This window comes from Felis catus, chromosome A1 (genome assembly GCF_018350175.1).
Source record: "Felis catus isolate Fca126 chromosome A1, F.catus_Fca126_mat1.0, whole genome shotgun sequence".
NCBI classification, from domain to species: Eukaryota; Metazoa; Chordata; class Mammalia; order Carnivora; family Felidae; genus Felis; species Felis catus.
In genome coordinates, this window is record NC_058368.1 from 152,281,408 (window position 1) to 152,301,690 (window position 20,283).

The window sequence follows — 20,283 nt, forward strand, 5'->3', positions numbered from 1 at the left end:
AAACAGCTTACTGAGTCTTGGTTAAGATGTTTCTTGGACAAAGAAGAAATATATTCCTAAAATGTTTATAAAACATCGATTGTTTAAATCACATCCAAGATTTACTGGGCCATTTAGGATAGAAAAACATTTCCTCAAAAGCCAAGAGATTTTTGACAGATGTAACCTTGATCCTTCCTAGAAAGAAAGAAAGAAAGAAAGAAAGAAAGAAAGAAAGAAAGAAAGAAAGAAAGAAAGAAAGAAAGAAAGGGGAGGCCCCTAAATTGATATACATGAGTGTGAAATTTGGTGACATGTTGTTGTGTTATTTTATTCAATATCCAATAGATGACTCTGCTACCAATTCCATCCATATATTATAAAAGAAAAATAAACCATTCATCCAACTATCAGGTCCAGAAACTGGAAACAACTTAACACAAGAAAAATACTTTTTCAAATTCTCTTTCTTCTCCATGCTAACAGCAGTGTGAGTTCTATTGCTATGCAGCAGTCACTTGAGCTGTTGAAACATCAAACAATATTAAGAAAATATCAGTAATTTTCATTAGTTCTCCACCGGGAACCTTTGGCTTCACCAAAAAGGGTATATGAGTTGCTTAATGGCCAAATGGCAAAGAAAACGGTACAGAGAATACCTCCACCAACATCCCCTTCTAGGTTTCCTGAAACTTCAACAAAATACAATTTGACGGCCTCTTGGATGACCTCTGAGAGGTGGAGAGTCACTGTGAATTCCTACCTCTTCTTCCTGTGAAATAAGCTGAGAAATTTCAGAAGAGGAGGCCTTGTAGCTGAGCCTGACTCAGACATGCTTTTTCTGATTCAGCCATAGCTTTGTTTGGAAACCTGTACGTCATGGCCTTGGCGGGCCCCCAAGCTTCCTCCTATGCAGTCTGCTATTTTTCCTCTAGCTTACCCAGAATAGCTGGGCAGAGATTTAGTACAGTTGGTATGCGGTGTTTATAGGCCAAAGTGTTGTCAAGTTTCTTTCTGTGGGCAAGCAGAGGTTCTTGAAGACTGGCAAGAACAAAAGGAAAGGTGCTTCTGGCCTTCTGGTTTTGTTTCCTGGAAGAATTAGAGATCCACTTTCTCTCTTCCAAACAACCTCAGGATTAGAAGAACTTTACCATGTTTAACCTCCTTCTTTATCTTCTTTATTCTCTGAAAAGTTGTTACCCCTTTATGAAACCCAAGTGCTTGGGATTATGGTATACCATTAGTCATATATTTAAACATATTTATTACCTAGGATCCTGCACAGGCAAGACAGGTATAGAAATCTCCTTTTGGAGACTTTTCTAGTATATTATTTCTAAGTATTCTATTTTAAAATGCCAAGTCCAATATTTGGGAACAGAAATGCAAGGATTAAAGAAAATAGGTCCTATCCGAAGAAGAAAAGAAGAAATAGATTTGCTAACTTTTAACTATTCGATCCAGAAGCCTTGTTTCTTTCCCCTTACAATATTTACACCTTCACTTCCCAGTCTTACAAAAATGGAGACCCCAATTCTACACTTCAATCTCCTCTTTTCTGCTCAGTGTAGTTCAATAAAATGGAAGATGGTCCAGATCTTTCTCATCTGTCATATTCCCTTGGGTAAATTGCTATTCCTTTTGCAATTTCCTAGTCACACCATTGCTGTTCCATTAGGCCATGGTACAAATTAAGATTCATGTTGGTGACTTGATTCAGGTTTTACTCTTTGAATGCCCAATTATAGATCAAGCATATGTCTCTGCCATGGAGAAAAAAAAGTCAGGAACAAAATCACAGATTACACTCAGGAAATCTTCCCACATAGAATCCCTGACTTCTTCCTGCAGCCACAAGAAAAGCCACTCATGGCTCTCAGCTGCTATTTCTCCTGGCTAAGGCAGGATTATGAACCTTGGATCCCCTATGTACTCTTAAGGTCCCCTACTCCTAACCCCAATGCATCATTAAAAGTAAAACCCATACCAAACCATGAATGATTATATTATAGTTTTCAAAATTACACCAAACTCCTATGTATGCAAACACAAAATTACATTCTGCTTACATCTACTAATGTCCATTATGTATCTGTGTTTGCTTTGCTGGGCTCTTAAGTGCTGGGGTCTTGAGCATGACTGGGTAATGCAGCCATGCTTGAGACTCCTGGCTTGGGTGCTTCTTTCTTTACATTTGTATGAAATGACTGACCCAACCTGACACGGCTCATCCCTGTGGAGGATGTCCCATGGAAACAGAGAAAAATATCAGAGAGGATCAAATACCAATGTTTTGTCCAGCTGCCAATGTAAGATCTCCCTAATAATAGGTTGGAGGCACCAGGAACACTAGATGTTTACATTTATTTTAAAAACACCAACTCCGAAAAAGAGTTCTTCTTGGCTCAGTACACAAACATCTATTGTGAACCTTTCATCCCCAGAACTTTTTAAGCATTACCTCATTAATCTTCAAAGCAGCTACATAAGGCAAGTAGAACTATTTGCTCTGCAATTTTCAATGTCCCACTTAAAATGGATAGGAGAGTGTGCAGTGACAACACTACCAAGGTAGGCTCCCAACAGTACAGACCACCATACAGAGAGATGGAACCACACATGGAGCTTCACCTTCCCAAGTCTTTGCATCCATTTCCATCTCCCCAGAATACTTCCTATTTCCTTTAAGACTGTATCCCATCTATAGGAGCTTCCCATCATATCCTTGCCCCTAAGCTCCCATTCAAATATGCCCGTGTTACTGGAATCCCCATACCTTTGCCTTTGTTCCTTCTTTTTAAGTTTATTTATTTATTTTGAGAGACACATGTGCATGAGCAGGAAAGGGGCAGAGAGACAGAAAGAGAGAGAATCCCAAGCAGACTCCTTGCTGACAGCAGAGAGCCTGATGCAGAGCTCGATCCCACAAAGCTACCCAGGCACCCCTCTTTGCCTTTATACTGAGCAAGACTTAGTTAATCTAAAAAATGTCTTTGTGTTACACAGTCAGTATGTTATACATGTCAACCTTCTATTTATATTCTGACAGAGACCTTATGAAGATGTCTTAATACAAATATAATGAAAGGAATAATACTTTAAGCTGGAAGATCTGGTGAATATCTCCTACATGACATTAGACTCTTGTAGGTTTTACCTAATCATGGAGTCTGTGCAGTGAAAAGGTAAAGAGGGTAGACTGAAATGAAGTTTAACCACCTCTCACTCTTCTTTATCATCTAAAAACTGTGTATGTGTGAGTGTGTGTGCAACTCTTTAAGACTAATACTTTCTAGGTCTCTACTTCTGCACTCTAACCTTCATCAATATATAGGTCATCTGTGTTTTCTTTTACCTTTAGACTTTAGATATTAGTTTGCATTTTAGAAATTCCATTTATTATTAGTGGAGGAATACGTGATGCTTTGTGCTTTCATCTTTAAGAAAATGACCATCCAGGGGCATCTGGGTGGCTCAGTGAGTTGAGCATCTGATTTCAGCTCAGGTCATGATCTCATGGTTCATGAGTTTGAGCCCCACTTCAAGCTCTGTGCTGACAGCTGAGAGCCTGAAGCCTGCTTCAGATTATGTGTTTCCAACCCCTTTCCCCTCCCCAGCTCACACTCTGTCTCTCTCTTTCTCAAAACTAAATAAGAATATTTTAAAAATTAAAAAAAAGAAAACTGACTATCTAGAGCAGTTCTGGAATGATTAAAGGCATCAGAAATATTATTATATTTTTACTGTAACCATTTAGAAATATTAGCTTTGAGAGGCAAAAGAGAGTTATCTAATACTATTTATTGGTTTATGTGTGACTTCCTTCCTATTCTAAAAGAGCACTAGTTCAGTTTTATTAAATCTTCTCCATACTTACTGAGATTTCTTCTTAATGGTACAATTCCATTTTAATCACCTGACCAGACACCATGGCTTGTCAAAGGCAGAATTTGCCTCCTAGTGTATTCAGAACACTTGTTGTATCCTTACTTAGATTACATCTCAGAAATTACATTAGAGGCTAACATTTAATCTACATAATGACAGTTTTGTTGACATCCCAAGTCTCTCTATGCAATTTGCATACAAAGACACTCACTAATCCAGGAGGATTCCTCCAGGGACAGTTTGAGAGATAGCAAATTTTACATTAACCTAAGAAAAAGAATCAAGTCCCCACCAAGAGTAGACTTCTGGGAGAAATGAAATATAGCATGAAAAATAGCTTCTCATTAGCTTTTCTACTGTTTAAAATTATACCTATAACACTTTTTCTCAGATGAAATTCTAAATTGGCTTCCATGTTTATATTCAGATGAATACATACGTCTCCAGTGCCCAGCACAGTGTCTGGCCTACAAAGATGCTCAGCAAAGTTTCACTGGAGAAAAAATGAGTAGACAAACACTCAAATGTCAAATATTAATAATTTTTGGACTATCCTCTATTTTATATTACCCAAACCTCAGCTTTCTTCCATTAGAGGAACCGATCAGAAGTTGGCAATAGTTTAATTATATTTGAGAAGATATACAAAATCATAAAATCTATGCTTGTAAAACACGAGCCAAAAAACATCTAACGGCCTAAGTATGGCCATTCTCAACTGCCCTTCATTTCCTTCTTAAGCGCCACTTAAATGTTCCCTTATTGCCAATTCCAGATATGTGTCTTAAATAAGTAATAAGATAATTAGCCCTGAAATATACACACTTAACAGACTAACAACAAAAATAATAGAAGACCTTGGGAAAAAAATAATGCATCCTAAAAAGAAATCATGAAAACCCAGTGGAGAGTGAAAAAAGCTGGCTACAGGGCAGGACCAAATCAGATAAACATGTACTGCCGTCTCTATGATTTCACTTCAGCATGGAAATTTCTGGACACAGAAAGGATTGTCATGGAGATCAGAAGATCTGGGATCTGGCCTAAATGTAAAACTAACCAGCTCTGTGAGCCTCGGCATATGATAGCCTCCAGTCTGAATTGTGTTTTGTTTTGTTTTGTTTTGTTTTGTTGTTTCACTTCAGACACTGAGTAAGTATTTGACCCAACTTTCCTCATCTGTAAACATGATCATCTCAAAAGTCCTTTCTAAAACTAGCATGCAGTGATTCTAACATTTTAGATTTCAGTGGTGTGGAACAAGATACTAACTACAATTAGAAGAGGGTAAAATGTGAGGAAACTGCTTTCTGAAATTCATCTAAATACTGGATCCACCCCCAAATCAACATGAAGACTTCCTATTTTCTCTAACACTTAAATGCCTTATGCCCAAAATGTGTTATTTCACACTGAAAGTCTGAATATTTTGAATTTTAAGAAATCACATGGGCTTGGCTTCGTGTTTGTACTTGCAGTGGATCCTCACATGAGAAACAGTATTGGAAGCCCTATCATAGTCTAGAAATCAACAGGATAGATTGGGCTAGATTGTTCCCTTAACTGCAGTTCTCTCACATCCCAGGGACATGTCTACACCAGCACCTCTAAAGCAATCCAAATTGAGATCTTCAAGTAGCCCAGTTGATTCAGCTGAGTACGACTAACCAGGTGCAGCCACCACCTAGAACCAGTTGGACATGACCATTCAGTAACCATTTCTTGTGGTCCTCCTCTGTGCCTGGTACTATGTTAGGCAGTGAAGATTAGAGGCAAATATTACGTACCTTCTCCTCAAAGTTCATAGTCTAGCAGTTCATAAGCAGAAGTTAATAGAGAAATATAAACAATGATATGTGTGTTAGGATGGGATAAAGACAGAATGTACAATAGTACAAACGAGAGGCATCTAACAGTCTTTGGAGGTGAGAAGAGGTGATATCTGAGATCTGAAAGTCAACTGGAGTAGGATAAAGTGAAAAGACCATCAGGAAGAGTGGCCTTTCTGGTAGAACAAGAAGTCCAATGTTGGCCAGCAACAGACAATGGAGCAGTGTTTCTCTCTGCCCACCTGCAGAGTCCCACCTAGGGGAGCTTCTAAACATGCAGATTTCTAGGCTCCTCTGCACCCTGACTAAATCAAGAGTCTCTTGGGGATGTGGCCCAGAGATCTGATTATAAAAGTTCATCAAGTGAGTCTGATGAAAGTTGAGGTTTAAGAATCACTGCAATACCAAGTAGCCTCTTCATGCATGTGGCTGCCAACATCTAAGAGCTGAAAATAGTCACATATATGTACAGGAAGATAGTCAACAACAGAGAATCATGAGTGGGTTCCAGCCACCAGGTTGAATTTTGGAACAGATTCAAGTTATGTAAAAAAAGGGATTGTGGTCCTGGACAAATTACCAAGCCAGGATTCCACCACAGAAGAAAATGCCAGGATTTGGGGACCAGAACTAGAAGACAGAGTAGGACCAAGTTACAGGAGTAAAGGGAAAGTTTAAAAGATAACTAGCTCTTAAGACCAGAGATAAACTGACAGCATGGGTGATCTCCTGAGTGCCAGAATGTTGGGCCAGGTCTGTGTCCAGGAGCCGACTGAACTCTGATGGTATAAGAAGATAGTGTCTGAGTCTGATAAATCAGGCAGACCCATATATACTCTGGGAAGAGATGACAGGGTGTGGTGTACCAGCTTATAACTTAGTATTCTAATACTCTTCATTGTATTCATTGAAACTTATTATGCCCTATTTTCATTCTCAGTGCTGGTAGACACATGGCTCTCATTATTTCAACATCCATATTCTTTATAATTAAGTAGAATCTGTTCATATTCCTAACCAGACCTAAATGTCAAACTAAGGTATCCTCCAACAGGATTAGAGACCCACTTTTTTGATATTTGAGATCAATACAAGTTTGTGATTGTAATTTGGAATCACTGATCAATGCTGGACTTTCTAGTGCAAAACAATCAAAAATCCTTTTGCTGAAAGCATTTTTCTGACTTAATCTGCATTTAGAGGGTAATTAACTTCACTTGTTGTCCCTAAATGATTAGCACAGTTTCTGCAGGTCACAGGATCAGTGGAAGGAACTATGAGCAATACTGAACAAAAAGCCCAAGCTGTGTCCTGTTATATTAATGAACCCAACACTGGTATTCATGCCCTTGGTATAACAGACTGGCTGACATTCAACCACTTCCAGTACTTATGGTAGTTCTAGTCAAAAGGTGTACAAAAGCCTCTTCAACCAGGTTTTTTTGAATAAGAAAACAAAGTGTAATATATGGCATGGGCTCTGGAATCAGAAAAATCTGATTTAATGTCACCTTATGTTAATTTGTGTAAACTTGGGCAAGTTATTTATCTCTGAGATGCTTATCTGTAAAATGACAGTATTAATACTACCTGGCTCTGTAGCTCATTGAACTGCTTTAGAGATTGAGATAACTATGTAAAGCTTTCAGAAGAGCACATGGTCAGTTAATGGCTATCATTCTTGTCCCTATTTTAATTCAGGCCACTCCAGCCTGCAGGTACTGTGAGATCACATCCACAGGAATCACCTGTGTTTTACTGGGACGCATCTCCTCTTGATAATACAAAGTGCTCCACAGATTTCCCCTGGAAATTCGTAAGGGAATGTTGCCTGTACTCATGACCAAGTGCCATGTACTACAGTGCGGTCTCCATCATGTTCTTCCTCTCCTGCTTGGTGCCCTGAGTAATGGCGAAGGTCCATGAGTTGATAGTACTGTCAGGGCAGCTGGTAAGAATGCTCATGTCTGAACCTACACTGTTGCTTTCTCATATTCTCAAAGCGTCAGTTCATTAAAGACCCAGTGATGCCACAGTCCATCACCAGGAGAAGGGTGATCAAGTACCAGCCATCCACAGCTTCTTGTGTGAACAATTTTTTCAACTAGTATGTGCAACCCCAGCCTCAACAGAGTTCAACTATGAATTTATGCATTGAGCCAACGTAACGATTTCTGAAAGAAACCCTAGGTCATCCTTCATCCTCATTCCCATTCCAAATTCCTTTCACCAATTTCCCACAAATCAATATGCCAATAAACCTTTATAGCAGTGATCACTGGAAGACAGTATAGTTCAGTTGTTAAAAGCAAAGGATCGGAGTCAGACTGTTAAGTTTAAGGGGGAAATGACAATTCCTCTGTGCCTCAGAGGATTTTGGGGTTTTTTTTTCAACAATAAAATTGATAATAGAGCCTAATTAACATAAAAATTTTAGGGGCCTAAATAAGATGAAATATCCAAAGTACTTTAGCATGGTGCCTAGTACATAGTATTGGCTCAATAAATGGTGGAAATAGACATTAGCTGTTATTCCATTTCTGGTAGTCACATTTTATGGACTGAATGTGTTCCCCACAAAATTAAAATTTTGAAATCTAATACCCAGTGTGATGGTATTTGGAGGTGGGCCTTTGCGAAGTAATTAGGTCACAACAATGCAGTCCTCATGAATGGGATTAGTCCTCTTATACAAAGAGTCCAGAGAGCTAGCTTGCCCTCCATCCACTATATGAGGACACAAATTGGCCATCTGCAACCTGGAAGAGGTCTCTCACTGGAACCTAATCATGCTGACACCCCATCTCCAAATTCCCAGTCCCCAAAATTATGAGAAATAAATGTTTTTCATTGAAGCCACTCAGCCTATGGCATTTTGTCGTAGCAGCCCAAATTGACTGAGACACCACAGTTTAAGACAAAAATAAGACTTCTTCCACAATCTAACAGAATCACAAATGTTTCCATTCCCATGGGTTTTTTCCCCTTTTAATATTTACTATGTGCTCAATAGCTATTAAAATAAAAATCTCTGAAATTATGAGAAAATTACATGGAACTTTGTTTTTCAAAACCAATTACCAATTATACCCTAAGTAAGGTTAAAACATCAGATATGCAAAAGATGCATTCTTCATTTTACATAAACTTGCCACCCAAGATTAGTTGAAAACTGTGACACACTGATATCATTACAGTTTTATAACCATTGTTCCCTAGAATTATTTCCTTGTTGAAAAAGTGAAACACAAAAGGCATTCACATAAATACGTATTAAAGCAGCTCAACGCATACAATAACATTTATATATCACCTAATAATATAAAATGTTATTTCACTTTTGTAATCTAATTTAATCCTTACGGCAACCATGTAAGGAGAGCACAGCAGATACCGTGCCTATGTTATAAAGAAACTAACGCTCAGAGAGAGGTAGGTAAATGATACTAGTCACACAGCTGGCTATGGTGAAGCTAGCACTTGAATCTAAGACTTTCCAAATCTTGTACCAAAGCCTGTTTACTGTGACCTTGTTGGTTAAAACTAAGTGTTTGCTTTCCTTAATTTTGCTATATATGTACTTTCGTATGTCAGTCCACTACCCTCCAATTCTTCCCAATTCACTTACTGGACATTTAAAAAGAATCCATTCTACCATGTATTACAGTATGATGCCAAGTATCATCAGGATTCCTTCCCCTTTCTGACCTCTTTCGAGTTGCTTACCTAGGAAAGACTGTGGACAAAGAGAATCCAGAAAGCAGTTTAGGAAGGAGTCAGGAACCATGAATCACCATCACTGAGTTCCCTTGACACGGGCTGCCCTCAGTTTTCTGAGGCTCTGGGGGACCTGTGGAAAAACATAAATATGAAGAACTAGGCATAATTTCAGACTGTGATTTCTTCCTTCTTCCTTCTAGCCCAGGTTCTCAAGTCCAGTTGTACCTTAGAAATACCTGAGGAGATTTCCAAAATTCGAAAAGCCTGAGCCCCACCCAGGCCAATTAAATCAGAATCTATGGAGGAGAGCCAGGATAGGGATAGTTTATAAAAGCTTACAGGTGCATCCAGGGTTTGAGAGCCAGTGCACTGGACTAATTTCCACATCTCAAGCACAAGGGTAATTTGGGGAACAACAGTGGCTTTTAGGAAAAGCACTCACCACTATTATGGAGAAGGGCAAAGACTATAAAAAAAATAAAACACACAAAAAAACACACAAAAAAACTGTTGCTGGTCCGTGGAAAAACTGGAATCTGGGTCAAAAGACAGCCAGATCCAGACCCAACACATCAGCGCTGGCAGCAAGTGCTATAATAATACAGGGAAAATTCTTTCCCCTGCCCAGGTTAAGTCTCCACTCCTATATGTTGCATGAGTTCTTTCTATGCAGAAAGGATTACCCTAGTCCCTATTTTCATTTGGGCCTACTGTGACTGTGTTGTTAATGTTAGGGGTTTGTTTTTTCATTAGAAAAGAATCCAGAAATGTGGAATCTAACATTTTTATTCCCACATTATATATATATATATATATATATATATATATATATATTACCTCTGAAATTTCTTTCAGACCTGGATTAATTTGTGAGTTAAACTCAAACATCAGTCTTAATTATAGGTATTAAATGTTGAAGAAATAAATATAATAAGAAAAAATAAATATAACAAGTAAAATACTCTTCACATTTGTTTTATAGTATGTTTAATTTACAACTCCTATTCTCTCATTGTTTCAACTGCTGATATTTACAATATAACTAAGGTCTCAGCATTTATTAACCTTTCTTTAAACTTAAAGTAAGTGACCCATTTTTTTATGCACCATAACTCACTGATGAGAAAAATCCTAAAATTGCCCTTGATTTATATGACTAAAAATATTTTTGATGTGAAATTATTCTTTATATGTTTGCAGTATATTTCAGATGAAGATGTAGGGGTTTTTTTTGCCACTATTCTGAACTTCTTCCATCTGCCCTGATAAAAATACAAGTTATAGATTCAAGAATCTCCATAGGAATTCTTTAACTCTGTATCAACAGACAAAGAAATCATTCTTGAAATACATCTGATGACATGATAGACTGGTAAAGTCAAATCTCTCCAGAAGCAAAAATTAACTATGATTACTTGATGTAAGACATCACTCAAACCAATCAAATGTTATTTTGGGAAATCATAAATTTATATCCAGCGTCAGTTTGTCACTCATTAAGTTCTTATAAGAATGATTAGGAAATTATCTTAATAAGTAAACGTTAGTCTTAACCTCTTCTTAGTTTGATGGCTTAAAAATATAAGTTTATATCCATCCATTGAGTCTCACTAAAAGTCTCCGCCTGCTTGGAGAGTTATTTATTCTAGTATTAATAAAATTTATCCAAGATGGAAGAGGAAATTCTTGCATTGCTTCATTCTGCAACAAATCTGCCTATGACATGTTAGCAAAGCCTTCAAAATATGGTTTCATAGTTAATCTTTGTAAATATTGCCCAGGTACCTACTCTTTTCCAGGCACCGTGTGAGCTGCTGGGAATATATGAAAATCTCATTATCTAAGTGTTCCCATACACAAAAACCCTGGGAGCAGATTGCAGTCTTGCCAAGGTGTCGTTTTAGTGACTGACACGGATCACCACCTCCAGCAGTCAATAGTGACAGCAGGCAAAGCTGCTTAACAGGGAGTTACTGATCCTGCAGCTGTATTTTGCTTGTCGTTCCTTTGAAAGATGCTTACTTTGAAGATCTTGATCGTGTGGAAGAGAGGAAGCACGAAATAACCTATAAATCAAGGAACAGAGGGTTTTAGAGCCACAAGTAAATCACCTTGCCAGTAACTCAGAGAGATCACAGAGGAGGTAAACGCAGTGAAGAAAATACAAAAAAGATTCCGTGAACCTTGTGATAAAGGAGTCAATTTCTTTTCCAATAAACATTTTTTAAAGTACTGCAGCAAGAATAGAACTGAAGAGTCTCCCTCCCACCCACCCTTGCAGAAGGGAAGAAAGATCTAAACAAGGGAACCTCTCCAGGCTCTTTAAGATACCACAAGGAATAGTTCTAGTAACCTCTACCTTTTAATGAAAAGTATGCACTCCTTAGATTTGCTTCCAAATTGCTATCAGTACTCTTTTCCATCCTTATTGAACCTGAAGAAAAACAAATTTCAGATACATTATTGATCATTTATCAATCCCTGGAACTGATAATAAACTTTCTTAGGTTGACTATTAGGCCTTATTCCTCAGGGTTATGAAGAATGTGTTTACGTGGCTCTGGGTTTTACATCTGCAGAGATTTCCTAATTTGCCATAAAAATCATGTAACAAAATGGTGATATAGTTTACATTTCATCCAATTTATTATATTTTAAATACTTTCTACATGGATAAAATGAAGAAACATGATCGTAGAAATTGTCTACAGATAGGAGCATGGTTGATGTCTTTTAATTTGGCCTAATCCACCTAAATTATAGTTAAATCTCACTTAATTGGACTTTATTAATTTTAAATGTGACAAATCTACATGACATTTGGCTAAAGTTGGTCTGTGAAATTAGATGTAGATTCGAATACCAGTTTACCACTTCATTAAAAATTGGTTACACTCATTCTATGACTTATCTGGAAAATGGGGATAGTCTGTCATTTATTTTTACTTATTCTAATCACCCATACTGTTAACACCCTATTGCAATCCACAAACATCTGGCGCACAAGACAATGCAAAAGCCTCCAATTAGAGCCTTCCATCTCCATTCTTACCCACCCACCTCCTCAAAAATATAGGCTATTATTTACACAGCATTCATAGTGATATCAAAAATCTAAGTCAGAGAATATTACCCCTTTGCTTGAAACTCTGTAATGACTTTTCATTTTACTCAGTAAAATCCAAACTCCTTCCCATGGCTGACAAGGCCTACCTGAATTTCCCACCTACACCACTTCTCTAATCTCATTTTTCCCCAACTTATTGAGATATGACTGACAAATATTGTACATATTTAAGATGTACAATGTGATGTTTTCATATAGATATACATTTTGAGGTGATTACGTTTTGAAATGATTAATGAAGCTAATTTAAAAATCCATCACCTCACACAGTTACCTCTTTTCTTCTTGTGTATGTGTATGTGATAAGCACGTAAGATCTATTTTTTTAGCAAGCTTCAAGTACACAATACATTATTATTAACTATAGTCACTATGCTGTACAAAGATCTCCAGAACTTACTCATACTTACATCTGAAAGTTTATACCCTTTGACCAACATCTTCCCATATCCCCTACCTGTAGTCCCTGGTAACAACAATTCTGCCCTGAGTTATACTTTTTTAGATCATTTCACTTAGATTAATGTTTTCTAGTTTCATCCGTATTGTCACTAATGACAGGTTTCCCTTTTTTATTAAGGGTGAATAATTTCCCAGTGTACGTGCATGCATGTATATGTCTGTCTCCTATATATATATTATATATATACATATGAGTATACATATGTGTATATATGTATATATGTATATATATATAATATGTATATGTCAGTTTCATTTGAGGTCTAAGATGTTCCTAATCATGCTATCTTGCCCTTAATGCCCCTAATAAATTGGTTAATTAAATAAGAAGTGGTATAAAAATTCTACTAATTCAGTGTTAAGAGTTATAAACTTAAAAATCACAAAAACTGGGTGTGGTGATTTTAAAATATGGCCACAAATTCTTTGACATTTCTCACGTTGCGTGGATCTACCTCTCTCTACTTGAATCTGAGCAAACTTGTGACTTTTACTTAAGAAGCTAGGTCAGAATAGGTCATGCAGCTTCCACCTCATTCTCTAGGAAAATTCACCATTGGATAAGCCAAGCACCATGCAAAAAGTTTGACCACTCCAAGATCTCTGTGGTGAAGAGGACATGTGTAGGTGCTCTCATCAACAGCTCCAGCTAAGTTTGCAGCTGATGGACAGCATCAACTGTCAGGCATCTTGGATGGCCTGGCCACCAGATGGCCATGGTCCTGGCTGACATCTAACAAAAACCACATAAAAAAAAAAAAAAGGGAAAACTGTCCAGTCACGCCCTTCCTAAATCTCTAACCCACAAAATTAAGAGTAAGAGCAAATAGTGGTTGTGTTACATTTTTAAGTTTGGAATCAATTTATTACAAGGTAACAGAGAATCATATACTAGGAAATGTCAAAATTGAGTTTCCTGTCACATGCTATTTCCCCTGTATTATTCTGATTCTACTTGCCATGTGGTAAGAAAATGATTCATATAAAATTTAGCCAAGTGTAAACATTGACTTTGATTCACATAACAGGATAGAAAAATATTAAAACTGGAAAGTATTGTTGATTTCGTTCTCCTGAAAATGGAGCCCACGGAGGTTGTGGCTTATGAGGCAAGCAGGTGCTCAAAACACGGGACTGCAGACTAAGCCCAGCCCACCTCCTCTTTTGTATAAAATAAAATAAATATGGCCCACAGGACCTCAAGTACTTACTATCTCACCCTTTACCAAAGAAATTTGCCAATACCTGAGTTAGAGAATGGCAAAATTGAAATGGGAACAAAAGTCCTCTGATTCATAGGCAAATATTCTTTTTCCATTATGCTGCCTGACAAGAATAAAATTTTTCATTAACATCAGCATATTTTAATGAGCTTATTTCATGATCCTATGAGTTTAATTTATACCAGTACATCTTAAATTTTGTAAGGACTTTTTGTTTTGGGGGGAGACTGTTGTTTTCGTTCTTTTTGTTTTAGTTTTGCTCTTGAAAAGAGAGGTGTTAGTCACAAGATGGTTAATATATATTATTAAAGGTTTTCTATGATACCATCAGTGAGGAAAAGAGAAGAAAACTGATAGATTAGCAAGCTTTTTCTCTAAGGGTCAGAATATCTTTTGCTTTGCAAACCAAACAAAGTGTATCACAAATACTCTACTCTGCTGTTTAACACAAAAGCAGCCATAGATAAGCCTTAAATAAATGGGCATGGCTGTGTCCAGACTTCATCTGCAAAAACAAGTGGTGGGCTACAGCTAGCCTGCAGTCCTAGTTTGCCAACCCCTGTCTCAGATAATCTGAGACATATAAATGTGCGTGAATGTGCTGCTGCTGCTTAGTAAGACTGTAGTTACGAATTCTACCCAGAGAAGTAGGGGAACATCAAACATGAGGTTCATGTAATAACAATATTTGCCAGTGTATTCAACATGTTTTGCTCCCTATACATTATTTTTTTTTTTTTAGAGAGAGAGAGAGCACATGTGCAAGCAGGGGGGAGGGGCAGAGAGAAAGAGAATCTTAAGCAGGCTCCACACACAGCGCAGAGCCCAATGCAAGGCTAGATCCCACAATCCTGGGATCATGACCTGAGCCAAAATCGAGAGCCTGACACTCAACCAACTGAGCCACTCAGACACCCCTTGTTCCCTATACTTTAAAATAATACTTAATATCCAGTCTGAGCCTACTGCAGTATTAGAGTTGAGTTAGTATTACTGAAAGACCTTGTAAGTTAAACTTCAGTCTTTATTATTACAGCTTGAAAGTCTTACCTTTTTACAGTTAATTTATTTCTCCAAGAAATAAAAAGAGACCATTCTAGATGTCAAAAGCCCACTAAAACAGCTGCATCCCAGCCTTAGAATCCTAAAATGGGGTCTGTTTTCACTCCATTGCCAAACTTTCCTGAACACAGTATTTTCAGACTGTATGAGATTTTTCCTCCTGGTTTGCAGAACCCTTGAAGTTCTCTCAATACTGGGGAGAAAGAAAGGCTTATTCTTACCAGTTAGAAAAAGACAATTCCACTTGCAGATGGAAAGAATTTCTATCCTCCATAGGGCTTTACACCACCATAAATTTCCTGGACATGCTGTCACCTATATAAAAAGGACCAATGCCACCTAACTATGAACCTCCCTGGGATAAAGTGGATAAGGTGAGGAAGATAGTAACCCAGCTACCATTGCACTAAGTTGAAGGTGATATTAAAGTAGACTTTTATAGGGGAAAAGTATCCTTTATTTTTCAGCTTGAGGTAAATGCCTACTTGAACAAAAATAACAAAATTTTTTCCAGTGCTAAAAGCAAATAAGTGGATTTTCCAGAGCTTTAAAAAGAAAAAGAGTATTTCCTTTGTGCCTAAGATATATGTAGATTTCAGAAAGATTTTAAAAATGCATTGATAAGGTAAGCAACTAACCAACAACAAATTCATAGTAATGTTAATTACATAAATATATGTGTGTATATTAGTAATAATTATGAAAAGTAAAATGCAAATAGTATAATATTACTTTCAACCATTTCAATTTAAAGAATAGGAAATTTTGAAGTGAATTTTGCTTTGAAAACTCATAGAATTATCCCCACATATGAAAAATCTAAAATCGCTGTAAAGTGTAAAAATTATCCTTTTTTCCACCTACAGGTAAGTCAAAATTGCTGTGCAAATTTTCTTCAAACTTTTTGAATAGGAATTATCCAGAAAGAAAATCTCTGAAGCTACACACTAAAAACTTCAGAGACAGAAGAAAACTCTTCTCAGTGCCTGCATCTACAGAGCACAGGCAAAACCACCCACCCCTCTCTGCGTGTGCACCCATGTACATGCTCACACACACGTGCATGCACACACTCATACTCTACACACACACACACACACACACACACTCTCTATAGTGTATATGATTAACTGATTCAACACAGTTTTATTGAGTGTCGTGTACACTAATTTGTGTATGATGCACGTGTACAAATTTGTGTATATTATGTGAATATAACCTCATATGTAAATATATCTGTGAAAGCAAAGCCAAGAGCAAGGCCTAAGGGCAAAGAGGACATACGCAGGTAAGATGACCCCCAGCCACCTAAGAGCACCAGCAACTATTCTCTGAAGCAGGTTATACATGCACCTTTCCTCTCTACATCTTTCAATTCAACATTTTAAAGTGAAATTATTTTTAAATGTTTCTGAAGTTACATGGAAGACTGCTTAAACTTGTGATTTTTTGAGTTGCAATTTATAAGGTAACCGTAACACTGTTTTCAGTACTAAAGTAAGAGAAAGAGGGCTGGCCATTCACTTTTCTCCTTTAACTCTGGCAAACTTCTATTTCAACAGCCTTTTATATTCATGAAACAATGTACCAAGTTTGGGTACTACATGTGAGATGCTACTCATGTGGGAAGCCATTCACGTTGACACTACAGATCAGGACTGCTCTTGTTGCAGTGACACAGCAATCCTCTGGTCTCACAGGCCATCATATGCGTCTGAGTTAGCAGGTGGATATAGCCATCCTAAGAATATAACTAGGAAAAATCCAACATGGTAGAACACTAAGCAGTGACTTCTGCAGAGATGAAAACAACTTAGTAATTATAAAAGTCAGACCCTAGACTTCCAAACTAATAGAGATCCAGTATTAATTCTGATTTAGAAACATGACATACATTTCAGAAGTTATTATTTGGTAAGAAAAACAATTAGAAAAGAAAAAAAAAAAACCCTGGGGGTAGGAGTCAAGAAGAAACAGCTTAGTTTTTAAAGTGTCAAGACTGACATCTCACAGAATACAGGGGGAAAGGAAGGAAAAACAGAACATTCCTGTCCTTGATGCTCCCAGGGAGATCAACACTCACCTTAACAAGAGGAAATGGCCAGCTGTGAAAAAACAGGACCAACTATGAAGCTGAAGAACCAAGCAGACCTGACTACTTCAGACCCAAAAGTCAACCCCATGAGACAGAGCACTAAAAAGAAGGGAACTTGGTGAGTCCAGAAAAGCATCCAGGAGGAGCACACAGGCCTGGACCCAATCACTTTACCACAGTTAGCTTCAAACTTCCTTGGAGTATCTGACTTCAAACACCAAGATCTCTCTGTCCTGTCCTTTAGAGATAGCATCAGACTACACCTGTTCACCTGTTCATCCTGTATTGCCACCTAGATCAGCTCAGGACCTCATTGCAGATGGCCAGATAAGGTCACCTACTAGGCACTAAAGGAATGAATTCAGGACATGCCACCCATGAAATATGCCACTTTGGTATATGGATTATTTTGAACTGAAGACACATGAAAACAGCAAATGCAGGGAGGCTTTCTCTAAAGACAGATCCTCCAAAAGGAACTCAATTGTTACAAATCCTCTCCCTGGGAGTTTAATCAACCAAGAACGATGGAGTCTTGTCACAGAAAAGACTAGAAGTCAACACGACCCCCTGACAAACTTTGTCACAAATTATCACACCTCCTGTCTATTCTAAGGGCCCATTCGTCTTTGCTAAGTGGCCTACATTTCCACCCCCCTTCTCCTATTAAGACAGTATAAAAGCTCTCAAATCTCACCATTTAGGGGAGGATATTTACTTTTTCCTGCAATATCCCCATGTATATAATACTAAAAATTAATAAATAAAATAAAAGCTCTTCTCTTATTAATCTGCCTGTTGTTCATTTATTTCACACACCTCACTATCAGAGAGTGGAGGGAAAAACTTTGTTCCCCTACACAATCTCCTCTCAGCAACACCTCCTCTCGACCAGGCTACAGGCTGCCCAATACAGGCACTTCAAAAGGAAATTTTAAAAGAGGAAAGAAACAGCTTTTGATATTTTGAGCAAGATGATAACTTCTTGGTAAGTTACACTGTAATAGCACTTTTGTTAAATAGTAAGCATCTCTCCTGAGCCTATGCACAGTGACCTGCCAGTTCTCCTTGACTCAGAAGCCATGGCCCAGGCAGCTAGAGCATTCTGTGTCTCAGATCAGAGAGTGCTGGGAGTTTGGCCTTTGCCTCTACCAGGCCCCAGCCCCACTTTCCTACCAGAGGCTGCTAATAGCTAAAACCACCCTGCTCAGCCATCACAACTGGTCCACAGCCAAGTTGGCTGAAACTTGCCTGCACCAGACCCAATATGGCTAACAAGAACCTTTGTTCCCAGTACATTTGATGATCAAAATAGCATTGCATTTCCCTCTAAAGAAATGCAATTTTGTCTCTATTACAAGTAGTCTGATGTGTGGTAATCGAAGGGAGACACATTTTAAATTTGAGCTTTATGTTGTGACTAACATTAATTTAAATACCCTACATCAAAGAGCTGTGCTATTCTTCCAAACTGCTTTAAAACCCACCATGATTTTTTTGTTGTTTCAGAAACCCACAGTGCAATCTGCAATGCATTATAAATTTTGAGCGCAGAATCTTATCTATGTTTTCTTGCTCATTCCAAAACCCCCCAAAATACTGATCAGAGACAGTTCCCACATTCCAAGACTTAGTGCCACAAGCGTGCTGCAAGTTGAGAGAGAAAAGATTGAAAGTAACAGATGTTTGGGTTGCCTAGTCTTGTTATTTTCAAGACTTCATCAACAATGCAAAGTTTTAAATTAGAAATGTACTATAGTTCTATTGTTCCCTATGGAAATTTCTAACTAAAACCAGAGTCTAAGAATTCATTTTCAAACAAAAATTCTAACTTTGGTTTTAAGAGGGGGGGAAAAGTATCCTCTTAGAAGGGAAGACAGTTCACTCTGATGAGCCTCCCCTCTCCAGTCAGTGCTGCAGAGGAGAGCAGGATTCAATGAGTAGCAAGTGTTCTCCCACCTCTTGCAGACTTGGTGACTCCATGGGGTATGCTCCCTGGGCTCCTGCTGTCCAAAAGGGAGGCCGTAGGGGATGCTCACAGCCCCACTACAGTGAGAAAGTTTTGTAGGTCTGTTCTCACTACACTCAGGATAGCTCCACATGCGCTATCCTGACTTGCTTCAAAGAGAGGAGAATTTTAGAAGCCCCTCCAGAAGGCTTGCCTGCATCAACTCCACCATCCATACTGCTCATCCCCTGCTAGGTTTGGCATACCCGGGAAGGAAATTATTAGCTCCCTCCTGGACTCAAAGGGAAGTGTGAGAAAAGTCTATTGTTTGCTCTCAAATCTGCATCCCTAGTGGCTGTCAGTTCACAAATTAGCCTACTTCAAGGAGACAGCAACACAGGGCTTAAATGATACAGGATTTCACAAAAGCTCTGATCCAGGGTTTGCTGGCTGAGGACGGACCAACAAGTGAAACTGATAAAGCAGAGACAGTTTTAATTGAAAGTAGATTTACAGAAGGAAGTCAGTATCCTGTCACTTTTGTTATTGTTGTTGTTGTTGTCCTTAAAATCCTTTTGCTCTTTTATCCCAACCCTTACGTGAAAACATTCCTGACTACTCTAGCCCACAATGATCACTCCATTCTCTAAACTCTTAAAAATACATACGGTTTCTGCTGCCAACTAAGCACTTTATTATATACCCACCTGTATTAGTGTCTGTATTATATTTTTAATACTGACTCCCTAAATTGATTTTGAGTGTCTCAAGGGCAGACAAAATGTCTTACACTTACTACCAGGACCTATCATGGAGATACTGGGGATGGGAGAATCCAAGAGAACCATTTGGCATAAGCCTCATATTCAAAAACAAGACTCAAATTTAGATTTTTGATGATATCTCCAAATGAGATTATACCTAGACTTTCATAGACATACTGGCAAGAG

The 20,283-nt window shown here is 38.0% G+C and overlaps 1 long non-coding RNA gene across 3 annotated transcripts in view; it reads right to left on the reverse strand.

Annotated features, from left to right (window-relative positions):
- LOC109502228 overlaps window positions 1–20,283 on the reverse strand; it is a 221,826-nt gene that overhangs the window by 22,033 nt on the left and 179,510 nt on the right. For all 3 annotated transcript variants that reach the window (XR_006583073.1, XR_006583074.1, XR_002743886.2), the window contains 3 exons: window positions 11,776–11,850; window positions 11,206–11,482; window positions 9,423–9,546 (listed from right to left, as the gene is read on the reverse strand). This is a non-coding gene — a long non-coding RNA (uncharacterized LOC109502228). The remainder of the gene's footprint in view (window positions 1–9,422; window positions 9,547–11,205; window positions 11,483–11,775; window positions 11,851–20,283) is intronic.